We start from the raw sequence: 5,824 nt of genomic DNA on the forward strand, positions 1-5,824 counted from the left end.
CGTATGTACAGTACAGACCAAAAGTTTGGACACACCTTCTCATTGAATTCAATGAGAAAGTGTGTCCAAACTTTTGGTCTGAACTGTATGTTGCCACACACGGTTGCAGCTGAGCAAGTGGACCCAACTCAGAGTGTGGGAGCTGAGAACAGATAGAAAAAACAGAAAGCTATGCCTTTATTACTCACTGTCTTCATCGTAGAGCCTTTAAAAGCACAAAATAAAATCTGAAGATTTTTCTATATAAACCCTGGTGTTTTAAATGTTACGTTTAAGTTATAATACCCCCCAGATATTCATTTCTATCTACCTGCTGGTTCTCAGTCATCCAGGACATGACAAAACTAAAAATGGCTTAAAAATAAAGCAACTTAAGTTATAATTTAAATAGCCCATGACTTGTATTGGGAGCCATTTCAATAAATCAATGTTTATGAGGAATTTTATTAACAGCAGTTACTCATTAAAGCTCTTTTTATTTAGAACCGTAAAGTTTTGTAAAGGTGTAGCAGAGATTAGATCAGTGATACTGAACAAAACTTGAATCTAAGCAACATTTGAATTTTAGTTTTATTTCTCAATAGGTTGCTTACTGAAAATAAAACATGTTTGATGTGCATTACTAGTCATTTTTGGTCCTGCAGCTTGAATGTGGTTTGAAAACCTTTTAAACCACATTTTACTTTGCATTTCACTGTAACTTTGCCGACCTCCCACAAAATCGGTCTTAAGAAATTTTCCTGTTTAAGGCCCCAATAATGAGATGGGATTTACGCCCTTGAGCACGGATTTCCATAAGCGGTGTCCAGAAAATGCATTTCTGCATTTTTGGATGCATGGCAAACTTATCTGCAAGTGAGCTTAGTTCTTGCAGGTTGACCAGTCATCAGTGTGTGTTCCCTCTTTCACAATGTGACGCTTAAAGTCAGTGTGTTTTGAACGGAAAACTTGGCTGGACCTTAGAGACAGCAGATTCCAGGATGCCTCTTGGAGGAGCACGGTATCCTGTCTGAGGAAATCTGGACCGTTTCCTGTCCCCCCAACAGTTTCCCAGTTCCCAGTGCCAAATACAGGATCCTCAGTTGGTCCTCAAAGATTTGCTGAAGGTGTCTGTTTTAACTGCAGTTCCCCAAACATTTTAGAAAGAAGCTTTCCAAAAACAACCAGACTGACAGACGGTTTAAGAACTCTCATGTTATTAACTCTTCCATCTTTTATTCACTGGATATGTAGGATTTGTTGGGACGCAATTCAGATAATGTTTTCAGAAGTTGACATTAGTCGTCGTTGATTTAGAAAAGTCCAAGTTGGGAAAGATGGAGGTCTTTACCAACCTTAAATCTGAAAATCTGACATGGTTAAAATTGAATTCACTGATATGCACCGTGAAAATTTTATTACATTGTTTATGTTTTTATTTTCACATTTAGTTTTGTGTTCACTTTCTATTCATCATAAGTTCAATCTATTTTTCAGCAATTTATTTTAAATAAAAAACTGATAAGTTAACAAAACCCTAACCTGCTGCAGCTATCTAAGGCTTCACACTTACATGTATAAGTATAATCACTATAATTGTCAGAAAAGTTAATAAATGTTTTGTGTATCTACAACATATATGCAAATGGGGTATTATTGTAAATACTTTTCCTCTCCAAGTATTTAGTATCAAAAGTTCTGAGCTCCAGAAGTTTAGAACATTGAGAACAAAACGTTAACAATTCATAATTTCCTTCATTTTATGAAGTAACCCATGAGTCAAACAATGGCTTACTTCACAGCTGTAAACCATAACAAGAGCTACTATGCTACTTTTATAACTGGGTGTTAAAACTTTTTAGATGAATAAAAATATATTTTTTGCTTTGTTTATGCATTTGCCATGTAAGTGGCGGAGCAGCCTCGCGGTTCAGCTGTATTGTTCTCCCCGATCCTTTCTGCAATGTGCCCACTTTAATGCAATGCACTTTCATACAATCGGCTTCCCTCTCCTTTTGTGCCTCATCGTGTAAACGTTTTGTGGCCATTCTTTTCGCACTGAATTGTGGGAGGCTGACCTTTAAGATCTAGAGGTCTGAGAACATAAACCACTCAACCACTGGTGAGAAAATGGAAAACATTCATCACGACTCAATCTTTCAAGATGCAAATTTTAAGGCAAGTTTGAGTTTTGAGATAATTGCATAGGCAAAATGTCCCCTAGAACCCAATGAAGTGAGGCTTTTATGTGCTGTTGGTATACCACATAAAATCCCAATAATATACATAAAAAAAATCTATTTGACACTATTTACATCCCATAGGTATAATTTTTAATCATGACAATTGTAACTTGCTTTATCAGATATCTTCTTATTGACTACAAGTCTGTAGCTATACTATTTTTTCTCATCTTTTTTAAGATTTTAAGATGAGAAAAATCTTTCACAGGACAGAGCAAAGCGCTGCTTATAGGCCTATTGTAATCGTACTGTTTCTTCTTTTTTTAATTTTCCCAAATGAATTTCTCAACAATTCAAGAGCAAGTGCAGTACTTAGAAGAGAGGAGGGAAACATCGGAAGATGCTAGGATGGCGTGAAGAGGTCCTTGAGCCTTTGGTTGACTAGAGATCGGACTATTTTTGGACAAACTCTTCTATCCAAAGCTGAAGGAGTGTCCAAATTAATTTATCCAAGCCGTTCTGCTTTTATCTCCGACAAAAATACTAAGAAAGCCAATTCAATAATCTTTCAGTTCATCTGGAGGAACAGAACTCACTGTTTTCGACAATGTTGTCTTATTAAAGATTATGATAAAGGTGGAATTAGAGCTTTAGATTTTGAGGCTCTGATTGGTTCATTCAGAATAACTTGACTGAAGACCTACAGTATTTGTTGCTTTCCAACTCAACGTGGTTTCATGTCCCTAAAGCCATATTTAATATAAGCTGGGTGGCTTGGATATCTTGCTTTAAATGTGATTTTGAATTAACCAAGATTCCCATTTCACTGTCTAATTTTCATAGACCAGTTTTGAATTTATGGAAAATGATATTTACCCACAATGTCACCCCACATGGATCCGTATTGTGGAATAACAGGTCAACATTGGTAAATGGAAAATCAATTTTTAAAACTGACTGGCATGAAAAAGGTATTCTAGTTGTCACTGACTTAATGGACAGTAATGGTGTTTTGTTAAATCATAGAGAATTTGCCAACAAATTTAATCTGAACTTTACTTCTTATGAAGATATTCTAGTGTTACTTCATCTTTACCCAAACGGAAAATTGGAGACTATAGTTTGACTGATATGAGGTGCAACAATGTTGCACTTGTGACTGCCTTCAAATCTAAATTGTTTAATGATTACAACAATAATATCTTGGTAGCAACAAATGTGTCTATAATTGAGAGGGCGTTCTCCAAGTACGTCAAATTAAGTACGCTTCAAAATCTCCCACAATTTTTACCCAGTGGCAGATGTTTTTGCACAAAAGGTTTAAATTTGATGCAACATGTTGTGCCTTTGGTGAATGTCCAGGAGAATCCCTTCATCATCTCTTTTATTTTTCTTGTCCCCTTTCTTGTAAAGTGTGGAGAGACGTTAAGAATTGGCCGTCCCTTAAAACTGAGGACGTTCCAGAGATTACCATCACTCATTTCTTATACTCTGTTGAAGAATTTGATACCAAAACATCTGACGCGGTAAATATAATATCATATACACTGCTGGAAATGGAGAGGTTCTACTCCTTGTTTTGATTTTTTTTCTTAACCATTTTAAACTGTATTACACCTCAATGAAACATCTGAACATGCTTAATATGCAAAAAAAAGTAACTGCCAGTATCTCTACTTTTCTTTTGTTTTAAATTTTGCTCTATTTTTTATCATTGCCTTACGTGCTTGTCTTTTATAGTCTTAGCCCCATGTTTTGTTTTCTTTTTCTTTTTTGTACCTATGTTGCAATGTTTTGTATCTCAACTGATTGCATTGCAGGCTCAGTTAATGTTCTACTTCCAGTGTAGTTGCGTTTTGTCGCCATCTCCTGGTCATTCTTGAGTAAATGAAGTTTTTTCCCCCCCCCTGTTGCGTTATTAAGCATGTTGCAGTAATAATAATAATAAAAAAACATAATAAAAGTAGCAGTAGCAGCAAATAACTGAACAGTTTGCCAATCATTTGTGGCACTTGAGTTAAGGTTTAAATTAAGACCAGATCAGTTTTTTGGCCTTTTGAACAGAAAAATGTTTTTTACTCTCTTACCATAAAACTAGAGTTTCATTTCCTTGCATGTCTGGACTCAGTGAAAGAATGCCATGTCAATTTCACCTTTAAAAGACACTGATTAAGAAAATTGGTGACAAGTTCAGTTCTTGTTAAATACTTTAGGCTAAACGGACTCATCCAATACATTTTAAAATGACTGGAAAGTTACTTTATTTCAGAAACTTTATCACTAATTGAACACATTGTGTAGATTAATTACACACATGGATGTCTGACATCCTTTTATCTATGTTAAGTGTGACGATTTTCCTCTAATAGTTAATGAGAACAAAAATTTCTACCTTGAAAAACAGAAATGTGAGCTTTATGAAACGTATGCCAGATAGCTACTGAAAGGTTATTATTTTCAAAACGTACGTTTTAATCTGACAAGAGTCATAAAGTAATCGAAAGAAGAAAAAGAAAACAGTGACTGATGAAACGTCCGAGTGGCCGGTAAAACATTTTCTCTACCAGTTGCTGGTAGAGAAAACTCTCCAGCCACTGGAGAAAACTTTTAATTTCCACCCTGATTATAATACAGAGCATGCAGGTCTCAGTCTGCGGCTGTGCTGAATGCAACGAGACGGTGGAGAGGCGGTGAACAGAGCTGCGCCCTACGCTGACTAACTGCATCTTAACACCTGAAATACAATTATTGATGCTGGACTACCTACTGGCAGGAAGAATATGTTTGTTTTTGCCAGAGCAGCTTAAATCTAGTTTTCTTTAATTATGCTTCTAAATTACAAATAGTCCTAAAATATTGTCAGTGCACACAGCACTTCATTCGAATCATTAGGATCCGTACTCTGTCAATAACTCAAAACGCCCAATTAGACTTGTTCATGGTTTTCATATTTACAAAACAGTCCCACACTTCACGTAAGGAGGAACAAAAGCAATGAGTTGAGAGACTAATATCTTCATTTTGGGTTATATATGCTATGATGTTGCGTCATTGTGGGGACAATTTTAAACTAGGTGGTCCGTAAGAGTTTGTTAAATAGGATAAGTGGTCCTTGGCCTGAAAACGTTTGAGAAACGCTGATCTACAGCCTTACATATTGCAAAGGCTGACATTTTCCCCCATTTATTACAAGACGGCAAACTCAGAAAATCTATCAGTTTTGCGTATTTTGATTAAGTACATGCAACAAGATTTAGATGAACTAAATGAAATGTATCTAATTTATGCAACAATCTTTCGCTTTCTGCTTAGGGTTATTTACATAGATGATTAAGGTGTACTTGAATTTATTGTAATTGCATTTACTTAAAAAATATTAGTGCGAACTGCTACAAGGATTTGTTTTTAAAAAAAAGTAAATCTTACTCATTAGTTTAGTCAGTGTAAGGACTGGATTATGTTTGACAAAACGGCACTATAATTGGACTACATTAGCCCAGGCGGATTAGCAAATGAGACAACCATTCCAGTTTTGATGAGGCAGCTTGAAAACGTCTGGATGAGGCTGAATGAACAGGTTCAGCAGAGTGTTGTGTGGCTGCAGATGCCCCTCCCTCCCTGAGGGCCTCTCCTCTCGCTGAGGCGCCTCTCTGCATCCTCAG

The sequence above is a fragment of the Xiphophorus hellerii genome, chromosome 9 (assembly GCF_003331165.1).
Source record: "Xiphophorus hellerii strain 12219 chromosome 9, Xiphophorus_hellerii-4.1, whole genome shotgun sequence".
Lineage (NCBI taxonomy): Eukaryota > Metazoa > Chordata > Actinopteri > Cyprinodontiformes > Poeciliidae > Xiphophorus > Xiphophorus hellerii.